Source organism: Tursiops truncatus, chromosome 2 (genome assembly GCF_011762595.2).
Source record: "Tursiops truncatus isolate mTurTru1 chromosome 2, mTurTru1.mat.Y, whole genome shotgun sequence".
In the NCBI taxonomy this organism is placed as follows: Eukaryota; Metazoa; Chordata; class Mammalia; order Artiodactyla; family Delphinidae; genus Tursiops; species Tursiops truncatus.
In genome coordinates this window covers 121,845,405-121,857,808 of record NC_047035.1, presented here as the reverse complement: position 1 = coordinate 121,857,808, position 12,404 = coordinate 121,845,405, and the positions used below count along the sequence as shown (strand labels likewise).

The following is a 12,404-nucleotide window of genomic DNA, read 5'->3' as shown; positions in this document are numbered from 1 at the left end:
AGGGGCCCAGGGAAGGAAACATTGCCTCCAGGTACAACCTGACTAGAACTCAAGTCTAATGAAAGGCTTTTCAGTGCCCAAGAAACTGGTCCTTATATGTGGTGCCACAGCAGAAATCCGCTCCTTTGCAAGGACTGAGGCTCCTGAAAGGACTCCCCCTTCTTGACGACTTTGAGGTGGGCCTTCCCCATCGTCCAACTTCCAATGGGCCTCTGTCAAAAATCAAAGAGAGCCACTCATCTCGAATCATTCAGGCTGTGGTGAGACCCTTGCCAGAATGTCTGACTGAAAGACACAATTTGAAGAGGAAGTGCTAAGGAAGGTCCCGCCTATGGCCTCTGGGCAGGCAGAGGAACAAGGGATCAGGAAAGAAACCCAAAGACAGGATCACATCTTCACCATGTGGAAGCCCCTAGACAAGGTAGAGTCCCAAGGGATTTCCTCCAGGAATAGGGGGCCTCCAAACCCACACTCCAGGGCTCTGGAAGGGACAATAGAATCTCCAACCTCCAGGCCCTGGATGGCCACCTCCTTTGGGCATCAGTGTAATCCTACTGAGCATGATTTTTAGGTCATCATCTCTCTTCAGGACCATATGAGTTCTCATAACTGACCCAACCGAGGCAATCCTTATACATCCGTTCCTTGGCATGTGAGTAGGCTTACCTCAGATGCTCTCTGGAAATGTGACTGCCCAAAGGACATGACTTTCTGTCTCTTCCAGGAGCTGGACCAAGGCTGACATCGCTTGCCCCATAGGCACCAGACCAAAGTCAGATCATCCTACCCTTGGGGACATTGTCTGGCTAGAGAGGAGTAGGACAGCTGTGTCAACTCCTAGTCTATACCGTTAGGCATCAGGGAGTCATGCATGAACCCCTATATACATCAAATGATGCTACGAGACATACCAGCATATGTCTTGTACATCCAGAAAGACTTCCACGAACACAAAATCTGACCAAATGTGCCTGTATGCATTTACATAAACACCTACCTGAAATGCACAGCTAATACCTATCTACCTACCTACCTCCCGACCCAACTACCTTTCTAGCTCCCTACCTCCCTATCTCCTTACTTTTCTGTCTTCCTCCCTCCTCCCAGACTTACAAACATAAATGAGCCATTGGCCAATGGATCTGTGCATGAATAAATACAGAACTAATGTATTAGGGAAGGAAGAATTGATGAATTGCTAAAGACTCCCAGGTGAAGACAGAGCATCATTGGCTATCCTCCCATCAGATGCCTGGGGCAAGGGCTTCTTGGCTCACCAAACTCTATGGACTTGTCTTATGGAATGGAAATGTTCCTCCAGGCTTGATCCTGGTCTGTGCAAGCACGGGGTGGCTGACAGCACATTGGGCTTGGCCACTTGCCCACCAACACTCAGAAACAAGGGCATGAGTCCCCAAAATTGGTTGATCAAGGGAGCAGATATATGGAGATGGGCAAATGGGTTCAGCACCAGTGAAACTGGCAAAGCCCTGAATGGGAATGTTCAGGCCAGGAAAAGAGCTACTGTCTATTGATGCACAGCCTCTCCATCCATGGCATGCCCAAGGCCTACAAACAACAGCAGTGCAATTACTCCATCCTAAGCCCATATCATGGGGCCATGACTCTACTTCAGGGAAACAGGGACTCACAATGGAGATGATACCAGGGCTCCTAAGGGCTCTCAACAGCTTTACTAGAAATGGACAGTCAGAAGGAGTTTCTACTCTGGAGGGTGCTCTCTTCGAAGGCAGTGGCCTCACAGAGGAAGAACTCCCTGGAGGATCACTGGATGAGAGTGGGAGGCAAAACCCATCAGAGGGCCCATCAAGAACAACTGGCCTCACTGAGACACTACCATCCCTAAAAGTGACCTGGCCAAGTCCCATTAAAGCTCAGGGGCTGCCCTTCAGCTTCTCAATGGCAAACAGCATGTACTTACCAAGACCCGGTAGATGGGTTCTTGAATGACTCTCACTATCTCCTGGCCTGGGGCATGATTCTTCACTACCTATGGTTCTTTGGAGATGGCAAAGCACACATCACAAGTAACTATCTTCTCAGTAGATCAGTGTGCTCTGCCTTGAGGTGTGCAGGGACCTGTGTGGATGTTCCTCAGGGGCCCAGGGAAGGAAACGTTGCCTCCAGGTGCAACCTGACTAGAACTCGGGTTTAATGAAAGGCTTTTCAGTGCCTGAGAAACTAGTCCTTTGATGTGGTGCCACAGCAGAAATCCGTCACTTTCCTAGGACTGAGATTCCTGAAAAGAATGCTCCCCTTCACAGCTTTGAGGTGGGCCTCCCCCATAGTCCAACCTCCATTGTGGACTCTGCCAAAAATCAAAGAGAGCCACACACCTCGAATTATGCAAGCCGTGGGGAGACCCTTGCCAGATTGTCTGAATGAAAGTCACAATTTTCAGGGAAAGAGCTAAGGAAAGGTCCCGCCTATGGCCTCCAGGCAGGCATTGGATACAGGGATTAAGAAAGCAAGGTGAAGACAGGACAACATCTTTGCCACTTGGAAGCCCCTAGACACGGTAGAGTCTCAAGGGCATTCCTCGAGGAATAAGGGGTCTCCACACCCACACCCTTGGGTTCTGGAAGAGACAAGATATTCCCCCAAACTCTGACCCCTGGATGGCCACCTCCTTTGGGCCTCAGCGTAATCCTATTGAACATGATTTTTGGTCCTCATCTCTCTTCATGACCATATGAGTTCTCATCATTGACCCAGCTGAGGCACTCCTTACGTATCGGTGCCATGGCACCTGAGTAGGCTTACCTCAGATGCTCTCTGGAGATGTGGATGCCCAAAAGGACGTGACTTTCTGTCTCTTCCAGGTGCTGGAACAAGTCTGACATCGCTTGCTCCATAGGCAGCAGCTCAAACTCAGGTCGTCCTTCCCCTGGGGATGTTATCTGGCTAGAGAGGAGTAGGACAGCTGTGTCACTTCCTAGTTAGGCATTGGGGGGGTAATACATGTACCCCTATATGTATTGAATGATGCTATGAGACATACTAACACATGTCTTGTACATCCAGGAACATTTCCACGACCACAAAATGTGACTAAATGTACCTGTACGCATCTACCTGACATGCATACCTAACAATTATCAACCTACCTACCTCCGGACCCACCTACCTGCCTTTCTAGCTCCCTATCTTCCTATCCTTACTTTTCTCTCTCCTTCCTTCCATCCAGACTTAGAAACATAAAGGAACCAGTGGACAGTTGGATCTGTGCATGAATAGGTACTAAACTAATGTTTCCGGGAAGGAAGAATAGATGAATCCCTGAAGACTCCCAGGTGAAGGCAGAGCATCATTGCCTCTCCTTTCATCAGAAGTCCTGGGGTGAGGGCTTCTTGGCCAGCAAAACTCTACAGACGTGTCTTGCAGAATGGACATGTTCCTCCAGGCTCGATGGTGGTCTGTGCAAGCATGGGGTGGCCGATGGGACATTGGACTTAGTCACTTGCCCGCCAACACAAAGCAAATGTGGCCATGAATTCCATGGAATGGATGCTGGAAGAAGCAGATATCTGGAGATGGGCCCATGGGCTTAGCACCAGTCAACCTGGCAATGCCCTGAATGGGAACTTTCAGACTGGGGACAACAGCCATCATCTGTTGGTGCAGCATCCCCTCTAGTGGCCCACTGAATGCCCCCAAATAACAACAGTACACCTACTCCCTCCTCAGCCCACATCATGTGGCCACCACTCTACTTCTGACAACAGGGCCTAACAATCAAGATGATCCCCGGGCTCAGAAGGGCTCTCAACGGCCTTACTAGGAGTGCCCCCTCAGAAGGGTTATTTCCTCTTGAGGGTGCTCTCTTTGAAGGCAGTGGCTCCTAGAGAGGAAGAGCTCCCCATGAGAATCACTGGACCCGATTGGGCAAAGGAAAATCCATCAGATGTCCCATCAGGTGTAATTGGCCTCACCAAGACACCACCATCCCTGAAAGTGACCTGGCCAAGCTCCATTTAAGCTCAGGGGCTGTCCTCCAGCTCTCTCAGTAGCCAGCAGCATGTACTTGCCAAAACCCTGTGGACAGTTTCTTACCTGCCTCTCAATTTCTCCTGTCCTGGGGCTCAGTTCTTCCCTACCAATGGTCCTTTTGAGACTGCAAAACAAACACCAAAAGTGACTGTCTCCTCAGTAGATCAGCATCCTCTGCCTTGAGGTACACACAGACCTGTGTGGATGTTCCACTGGGGCCCAGGAAAGGAAACGTTGCCTCCATGTGCAGCCTGACTAGAACACAGGTCTAATGAAAGGCTTTGAAGTGCCTGAGAAGCTAGTCCTTAGATGTGGTGGGGCAGCAGTGTTCCCCCCTTTGCGAGGACTGAGGTTCCCGAAAGGACTCCTCCCTCTTGAAGGCTTTGAGATGGCCCACCCCCATAGTCCAACATCCACTGGGCCCACCGTCTAAAAAAGAAAGCCATTCACCTCGAATCATTCAGGCCGTGGTAAGGTCCTTGCCAGAACATCTAACTGAAAGACACAATAGGAAGAGAAAGAGCTAAGGAAAGGTCCCGCCTATGGCTTCCAGGTGGGCATCAGAACCAGGGATCAGGAAAGCATGGTGAAGATAGGACTACGTCTTTGCCATGTGGAAGCCCTTAGACTCGGTAGAGTCTCAAGGGCTTTCCTAGAGGGATAGGGGGCCTCCAAACCCACACCCCTGGTCTCTGGGAGAGACAGGAGAATCCCCAACCTCCTGCCTCTGGATGGCCACCTCCATTGGGCCTCAGCGTAATCCTATTGAACATGATTTTTAGGCCATCATTTCTCTTAACCATATGAGTTCACATCATTGACCCAATTGAGGCACTCCCCACGCATTCGTACCCCCTCACTTGAGTAGGCTTTACCTCCAAAGCTTTCTGAAAATGAGGATGTCCCAAATGACGTGAGTTTCTGTCTCTTCCAGGTGCTGGACCAATGCAGACAACACTTGCTCCATACGCAGCAGGCCTAACTCAGATCTTTCTTCCCCTGGGGATGTTATCTGGTTAGAGAGGAGTAGGACAGCTGTGTCACCACCTAGTCCAACCCTTAGGCATTGGGGTCATGTGTGTACACCTTCATGCATCGAATGATGATACAAGACATACCAACACATGTCTTGTACATCCAGGAACACTTCCATGAACAAAAAATGTGACTAAATGTACCTGTACACATTAACATAAACATCTACCTGACACGCATACCTAACGACTATTTACCTACGTACGTCTGGATGTTCCCCAGGGGATCAGGGAAGGAAACGTTGCCTCCATGTGCAACCTGACTAGAACTCAGTTCTAATGAAAGGCTTTTAAGTGGCTGAGAAGCTAGTCCTTAGATGTGGTGCCACAGCAGAAATCTTCCCTTTGCAAAGACTAGGGTTCCTGAAAGGATTTCCCCCCTCTTGACAGCTTTGAGATGGGCCTCCCCAACTGTCCGGGCCTCCCCAACTGTCCAATGTCCACTGGGGCCTCTGTCAAAAATCAAAGAGAGCCACTCTCCTCAAATCATTCAGACCATGGTGAGACACTTGCCAGAACGTCTGACTGAAAGACATAATTTGAAGAGAAAGAGCTAAGGAAAGGCCCCGACTATGGCCTTTGGCTGGGCTGTGGAACCAGGCATCAGGAAATAAAGCCAAAGACAGGACCATGTCTTCGCCACATGGAAGGCCCTTGACATGGTAGAGCCTCAAGGGCTTCCTTGAGGGCTCCACACCCACACCTCAGGGCTCTGGAAGGGACAGGAGGATTCAAAAACTCCTGCCCCTGGATGGCCACCTCCACTGGGCCTCAGCATAATCCTATTGAGAATGATTGTTAGGTCATAATGTCTCTTCAGGACCATATGAGTTCTCATCGTTGACCCGACCAAGGCAATCCCCACACCTCTGTGCCCTGGCACTTGAGTAGTCTTACCTCAGATGCTTTCTGGAAATGAGGATGCTCAAAAAGACGTGACTTTCTATCTCTTCCAGGTGTTGGACAAAGGCTGACATTGATTTCACCATAGGCAGCAGTCCAAACTCATATCTTCCTTCTCCTGGTGACGTTTTCTGCTTAGAGAGGAGTAGGACATTTGTGTCAACTCCTAGTCCATAGCGTTAGGCATTGGGTGTAGTTGCATGTACATCTTCATGCATCGGATGATACTATAAGACATACCAACAGGGATACATGCATAAACACAGAGTGACCAAATGTACCTATATGCATTGACATAAGTATCTATCTGAAACGCATACCTAACACCTACCTACCTACCTATCTACCAACCTACTTACCAACCCACCTACCTACCTTTCTAGGTCCCTACCTCCCTAGCTCCTTATTTTTCTCCCTCCCTCCTTCTATATATACTAACAAACATAAATGAACCAGTGGACGTGTGGATCTGTGTATGAATGCATACATAAAAAATGTGTCAAGGAATGAAGAAATGACGAATATCTAAAAGACTGCTGAGAGAAGGCAGAGCATCAGTTGCTCACCTCCCATCAGAAGGCCTGTTGCCATGGCTTCTTGGCCACCAAAACTCTCTGGACGTGTGCTGGGGAACAGAGATGTTCCTTTGGCCTGATTCTGGTCCATGCAAGCATGGGGCAGTCAATGGGACATTCGGCTTGGCCACTTGCCTGCCAAAACACAGAAAACGAGGCCATGAATTCCCATGGAATGGATGCTTGAAGAAGAAATTATCTGGAGATGGGCCCATGGGCTGAGCACTAGTCAACCTGGCAAAGCCCTGCATGTGAACGTTCAGGCCGGGAATAAGAGCCATCATCTTTTGGTGCAGCAGCCCGTTTTATGGACCATCGAAGGCCCCCAAAGAACAGCAGTGCAACTACTCCCTCCTTGGCCCACATCATTTGGTCCCCCTCCACTTCGGGCAACAGGGCCTCACAATGGAGATGATACCAGGGCTCAGAAGGGCTCTCAACAACCTTACTAGGTAGGCACACTCAAAAGGGGTTTCTCCTCTTGAAGGTGCTCTCTTTGACGGCAGTGTCTCCCCTAGTGGAAGAACTCCACAGGAGATGCAATGGCTGCTAGTTGTTGAAGCAAAATCCACCAGAGGGAGTATCAGGAACAATGAACCTCACTGAGACCCCACCATCCCTGAAAGTTACCTGCCCAAGTCCCATTAAACCCAGGGGCTGCCCTTCAGCTCTCTCAATAGCCAGCAGCGTCTACATGCCAAGACCTGGTGGATGGGTTCTTGCCTGCCTCTCACCATCTCCTGTCTTGGGGCATGATTCTTCTCTACCAATGGTTCTTTGGAGACTGCAAAATACACACCACAAATGACTGTCCCCTCAGTTGATCAGAGTACTCTGCTTTGAGGTGTGCTCCTCAGGGGCCCAGGGAAGGAAACATTTCTTCCATGTGCAATCTGATTAGAATTCAGGTCTAATGAAAGGTTTTTCATTTCCTAAGATCGTAGCCCTTAGTTGTGGTGCCACAGCAGAAATCCCCCTTTGGGACGACTGAGGTTCCTGAAAGGACTCCTCTCTCTTGACTGCTTTTAGTTGGGCATCCCACATAATCCAATGTCCTTTGAGGCCTGTGTCAAGGACCAAAGAGAGCCACTCACCTTGAATCATTCAGGCTGTGGCGAGACCCTTGCCAGAAAGTCTGACTGAAAGACACAATTTGAAAAGAAAGGGCTAAGAAGGCCCCGCCTAAGGCCTCTGGGCGGGTTGTGGAACTAGGAATCAGGAAAGAAAGCCAAAGACAGGACCATGACTTGTCCACATGGAAGTCCCTAGACAAGGTAAAGTCTCACATGCTTTCCTAGAAGGATAGGGTGCATCCACACCCACATCCAAGGGCTCTGGAAGGGACAGGAAGATTGCATCCTCCTGCCCCTGGATGACCAATTCCCTTGTGCTTCAGCACAATCCTGTTGAGCATGATTTTTAGACCATCATCTCTCTTGACGATAATATAATTTTTATTTTCTAATCTTTTCTGCTATTTTCATGTATCATTTTCCTCTTTCTTCAACATGCGTACCACAAAATATTTTAAAATTAATACATTATGCTGAATATTATTTCCATAATATTTTTTGACATTTAGAAGAAATATTTTTAGTGTTATTTTTTATTATATACAATATTTTTTGTTCTTTCCTTTTTTACTTTCTCAATTTTCGGGTTGATGTAATTGTATATGTTCATTTAAACATCCTAAATATTTCTGTTTTTTAATTATCATTATATATTTTTTGAATGTTATTATAGTTTTGTTTACCTTTCATTTTTTCCTGTAGAATTAGAATGTTTGTGAATTAGTTTTCCTTTTTTCCACCTTTAGTGTTTAGGAAACATGAGGTCATTTCACTGATCAATTTTATTTTATTAAACACTGATCTATATTGTTATCTCTGTATTTTTCTCTTTGCATAAGAACTTCCTCAAGTTCTATTTTTGAAGCCACATGAGTCTTTGGATTACAAATAAAATAACAGTACAGTTGTCATTTTGATTTTTTAGTGATGCTTGAACATGAATTTTAGCCTTTTTGAACATGGTTAATAAGCCATTGTTATATTGTGTGTTTTCTTCAATATCTTACCCACTTTGTAGGTACAGAAGAAATGAATTTCATAATCAATGTAAATATGCCTTCTTATATATTTAGTTAAAAAAAATCACATCATCACCTGGCAACCACAGATCAGTAAATATCTCATCAAAAATATTGGATTTGCCCTTGATAATTCTTTAAAGTTAGTTGGTCACTCATTGAGAAAAAATACTTCTCATTCAGTGACACTAGCATAGTCAATTGTAAATGAGAATCTTCTGGCATCATTTATAGCAGGGGTTCCCAACCCCCAGGCCACAGGCTGGTACCAGTCCTTGGCCTGTTAGGAACCAGGCCACACAGCAGGAGGTGAGTGGCCGGTGAGCGAGCTAAGCTTCATCTCTATTTACAGCCACTCCCCATTGCTCACACTACCACTTGAGCTCCTCCTCCTTTCATATCAGTGGCAGCATTAGATTCTCATAGGCGTGTGAGCCCTACTGTGAACTGCACATGCCACGGATCTAGGTTGCATGCTTCTTATGAGAATCTGATGCCTGATGATCTGAGGTGGAGCTGAGGTGGTGATGCTAGAGCTGGGGAGTGGTTGAAAATACAGATTATCATTAGCAGAGAGGTTTGATTACACAGAGACCATAATAAATCAATTGCTTGCAGACTCACATCAAAACCCTATCTGTGAGTGGCAAGTGACAATTAAGCTGCATCTGGTGGCAGATTTATAGTGGCAAGTGAGTTGATGTACTTCAATTGTACAGCTGCATCTGGTGGCAGGCTTTAAGTCAGAATTCAACAATCATTTTAGTCTGCGCGTGGCCTGCCCATTATTTTATTTACTACTTCCATCCACAACTCTTTCCCATACTGCGCACTTTTCTCAGTCACAGTTTTGGTAAGCCCACAAGCTAACCCTAGCCAAAATGAATAAAAAACAAACTTTGCTGGAGAGCTTCTTTGAAAATTGGGAAAGACCCAATGATGAGACAGCAGAAGACTCCAATACTGCCAAATAAAAAAAGCTGTATTTAAAAGAAAATACTAAGAGTCCTACTTAAATTATGGGTTCATTGCGACAGGTGATTCACATTCTCCAAGCCCACTTTGTATTATATGTGGCAACTGACTATCCAACAAAGCCTTGAAACCTTCAAAACTGCTTCACCACATGGAAACTAATCACCCTGAATTAAAAGACAAGACTTTGGAGTTTTTCAAAAGAACAAAACATGAACACGACGAACAGAAGTAATTATTGAAGGCCACAACTTCATCAAATGTGTCTGCACTGAGAGCATCATTCTTAGTGGCTAACAGCATTGCTAAAGCTAAGAAGCCCCTTACTATTGGTGAAAAGTTGATCTTGCCTGCTGCTAAGGACATTGGTTGTGAACTTTTAGGAGAGGCTGCAGTTCAAAAGGTGGCACATGTTCCTCTTTCAGCTAGCATCATAAATAGACAAATGGATGAAATAGCAGAGGATATTGAGGCACAATTGTTAGAGAGGATTAATGAGTCACCGTGGTACGCAATCCAGGTTGAGGAGTCTACCAATGTTGACCACAAGGCAACAATGCTTGTTTTTGTGCAATATATTTTCCAGGAGGATGTGCATGAGGATGTTATGTGTACTTTTGTTGCCAACCAACACCACAGCTGCAGAACTATCCAAGTCTTTGAATGATTACATATCAGGAAAACTGAACTGGTCATTTTGTGTTGGTATATGCATGGATGGAGCGGCTGCCATGACTGGACGGCTTTGTGGTTTCACTGCTCGGGTCAAAGAGGTCACTTCTGAATGTGAGTCTACACACTGTGTCATCCATAGAGAAATGCTGGCTAGCTGGAAAATGTCACCTGAACTTATTAGCGTTTTACAGGATGTGATTACAATTATCAACCGTATTAAAGTACATGCCCTTAACTCACGTCTGTTCGCGCAGCTCTGGGAGGAGATGGATGCAGAGCACATATGTCTTCTCCTATACACAGAAGTGACATGGCTTTCTAAAGGTAGATCATTGGCCCGAGTTTTTGAGCTATGAGAGCCGCTCCAGGGATTTCTTTTAGAAAAACTGTCACCACTGGCAGCACACTTCAGTGACACAGAATGGGTCACAAAATTTGCTTACTTGTGTGACATATTCAATCTGCTCAACGAACTCAATCTGTCACTTCAGGGGAGAATGGCAACTGTGTTCAAGTCAGCAGATAAAGTGGCTGCATTCAAAGCCAAACTGCAGTTATGGGGGCAACAACTGAACATGGCTTTTTGACATGTTTCAAACATTAGCAGAGATTTTGAAAGACACTTAGCCAGGGACTTCTTCCTCCCAGCTGGTGCATGATCACCTATCTCAGCTTTCAAAAAAGATTGAGCATTACTTCTGAACCACAAAAGACCCTAAACTGGGAAGGAATGGATCCGTGACTCATTTGTGAATAAACCAGGTGAATTGACTGTCCGTGCTAGAAGAGGATCAACTGCTTGAGATCGCAAATTACGGTGGCCTTAAAAGTATGTTTGAGACAACTTCAAATCTCCATACGTTCTGGATTAAAGTCAAGACGTAATATCCTGACATTGCCACAAAAGCACTGAAAAGCCTGCTTCCATTTCCAACATCCTGTCTTTGTGCAGCAGGGTTTTCTGCAGTGACAGCAACCAAAACGAGATTATGGAGTAGACTGGACATAAACAACACACTTCAGGTGTCACTGTCTCCCATCACCCACAGCTGGGACAATCTAGTTGCAAGAAAACAAGCTCAGGGTTCCCACTGATTCTGCTTTATGGTGAGTTGTATAACTATTTCATTATACATTACAATGTAATAATAATAGAAATAAAGTGCACAATAAATGTAATGAGCTTGAATTATCCCCCAAACCATCCCACCCCTCCCCCACTGTCTGTGGAAAAATTGTCTTCCACGAAACTGGTCCCTAGTGTCAAGAAGTTTGGGGACTGCTGATTTATAGAAAATTGTTTATTATATTATATACAGTTGGTCCATATTAAGATCTGTAATTTTGTGTTGTTCTTAGTGTAAGTACTAAATTTTAAGCTTAAAATTTTAGCTCTTTAACAGTCCAACTACTGTATCTCAAATCTCTTTAATGGCATTTTCCTTCAGCTATGGGAGATTCTTTAGTACTTCAAAGTAGTGCAAAGCTACTTTTAGAATCCTGTAAAATTATAAAAATATTGTTTTCATCTTGTTTGTTGAAGTAGATTAAACATTGTACTGGGGACCAGTGAATCAAAATTTCTCAACTTCAATATTATTAATTTCATGTTCAAATGAAACTTATAAATTTACATCAAGTAAGTCAGTCACTGTTTCAAAAGGAAATTCCATATTCCTATTCAGTTTACCTTCTGCTTAAATCTATTATTCTTAGGAGTGCATCTTCTCCAGTCAATTTTCTATTTGGAATATAACTATGACTAAAGGAATCTAGACACCTATCATCAATGCAGTGTTGCATTCCTTGGTTTAATGTCTTACTCAAAGACACATTGAGAAGAAAACAGTGGACTAATCCCTGAATGTACCTTACTATTAAAAATTATAAATTTCTGAAACAAAGTTTATAGGATGAGTATTTCTTTTTACTTTTTAGTAGATAGACAGGATTGGTTTACATAAGTTTCTTTTAAGGTTTCATTGTCTCAAGCACCAAACAAAATGCCTATAAAGGAAATAATGATTCCATATATATTTCCTTGTATTGTCACCTAGGTTTACCTTCATTTCAATTCTATTGATCATGATTTCCAAGTCATCATCTCACTTCAAGACTGTAAGTTCTCATCGTTGACTG

The 12,404-nt window shown here is 45.1% G+C and overlaps 6 non-coding genes across 6 annotated transcripts; all 6 read right to left on the bottom strand.

The window, feature by feature from the left end:
* Positions 1 to 535: 535 nt before the first annotated feature.
* Positions 536 to 616, bottom strand: LOC117311310 (small nucleolar RNA SNORD115). Its single transcript, XR_004525524.1, has one exon. It is a non-coding gene; the product is annotated as a small nucleolar RNA SNORD115 (small nucleolar RNA).
* Positions 617 to 2,654: 2,038 nt separating this feature from the next.
* LOC117311309 (small nucleolar RNA SNORD115) lies at positions 2,655 to 2,734 on the bottom strand. The gene has a single exon (XR_004525523.1). It is a non-coding gene; the product is annotated as a small nucleolar RNA SNORD115 (small nucleolar RNA).
* A 2,023-nt stretch (positions 2,735 to 4,757) lies between these two features.
* On the bottom strand, positions 4,758 to 4,835 carry LOC117311313 (small nucleolar RNA SNORD115). The gene has a single exon (XR_004525527.1). It is a non-coding gene; the product is annotated as a small nucleolar RNA SNORD115 (small nucleolar RNA).
* Positions 4,836 to 5,811: 976 nt separating this feature from the next.
* On the bottom strand, positions 5,812 to 5,892 carry LOC117311312 (small nucleolar RNA SNORD115). Its single transcript, XR_004525526.1, has one exon. It is a non-coding gene; the product is annotated as a small nucleolar RNA SNORD115 (small nucleolar RNA).
* A 2,020-nt stretch (positions 5,893 to 7,912) lies between these two features.
* LOC117311315 (small nucleolar RNA SNORD115) lies at positions 7,913 to 7,990 on the bottom strand. Its single transcript, XR_004525529.1, has one exon. It is a non-coding gene; the product is annotated as a small nucleolar RNA SNORD115 (small nucleolar RNA).
* A 4,335-nt stretch (positions 7,991 to 12,325) lies between these two features.
* Positions 12,326 to 12,404, bottom strand: LOC117311318 (small nucleolar RNA SNORD115). The gene has a single exon (XR_004525532.1). It is a non-coding gene; the product is annotated as a small nucleolar RNA SNORD115 (small nucleolar RNA).